This window comes from Babjeviella inositovora, assembly GCF_001661335.1.
Source record: "Babjeviella inositovora NRRL Y-12698 unplaced genomic scaffold BABINscaffold_10, whole genome shotgun sequence".
NCBI classification, from domain to species: domain Eukaryota; kingdom Fungi; phylum Ascomycota; class Pichiomycetes; order Serinales; genus Babjeviella; species Babjeviella inositovora.
In genome coordinates this window covers 603,660-604,747 of record NW_017566847.1, presented here as the reverse complement: position 1 = coordinate 604,747, position 1,088 = coordinate 603,660, and the positions used below count along the sequence as shown (strand labels likewise).

The 1,088-nt window shown below is 41.8% G+C and overlaps 1 protein-coding gene across 1 annotated transcript in view; it reads left to right on the top strand.

Moving 5' to 3' along the window:
- The window catches only part of BABINDRAFT_39553 (uncharacterized protein), a gene marked incomplete at both ends in the record, with an annotated part of 8,365 nt that overhangs the window by 1,641 nt on the left and 5,636 nt on the right, over nucleotides 1-1,088 (top strand). The window lies entirely within an intron of this gene.

Below are 1,088 nucleotides of genomic sequence, written 5' to 3'. Positions count from 1 at the left end.
AACTACAGACAGGCGGCAATGAGTTTCCTCAACACTAACTACCAAAACATTTTAATGTAAACTCTGTTGATTCCCACCTTTCTGACTGATAATAATTGAGACATTTTTGCTACCTATAGTTATATACCCTACGTTTAGTAGGAGCCTAAGTATATATTTAACGGGCATCACGGTGCTGATACTTTCTATTTTGTCATACATAGGAGTTGTGGTGTATTAGGTAGCCGTTGACACCATTAGCCAAGATAATATCACTTGAGAGGTGATATCTGCCGATGTCGGTAGGGGTTCAACGACACATTTAATATAAACCTAAATTACCTATTGGCACTTACCGTTAAGAGTGTACGCAGCCCGAGCCTGAGGTTCAGCAGACCCACTCCTGGCCCAGATCTACAACGCACGTTTTAATATACCTGAGCCACGAATTTAACCCATGACTATACTCGACGTGTTGATATAAGACAGCTATTAAGGACATAATAACACCCAGACGAGGTGCAACTAGAGTGACTACGTAATATGCAATTTACCGCTTGCATACATGAAAATTTCCTCGGTTCCAGCCAAAGCACACTATCTGGCCTAATGATTGGCCATCCGTGAAACCACATCATAATTAAAGATGCATTCAGATCTACAAGTTGTCTAACAGGGATGAACATACCTAACTTACAACTAGTTTAGACATTACTCCAGTTTCGAGTATCTCTTTGCAAACCCCAAGTACTACACAGAATATCGGATAGTCAAAAGCACCCCTGCGTAAATGACCTAGCTCTATCCTAAACCGGCAAAAACGACAATAGGACCAAGAGTGACCACTTTCCCGTCATACTTGTACGCTTGAAATTCTCAGAACATGTAGTGGGTTTCAACACAGATGTTAACAGCTTACTTAGCGGAATTATCGGACGCAGATAGTTTATTACGACCTACCCTTGATTTTCATTGTGTATACTAATATTAGCTTTCCGTAAACGGAGGTCATGTAACCTCTTGCCAATCACTTCGGCGCAGGATGCGGGGATTGCTACTGCAGCTTATCCTGTCTGTGAATGGAAGATGCTATACGCCACGTTCGCAAG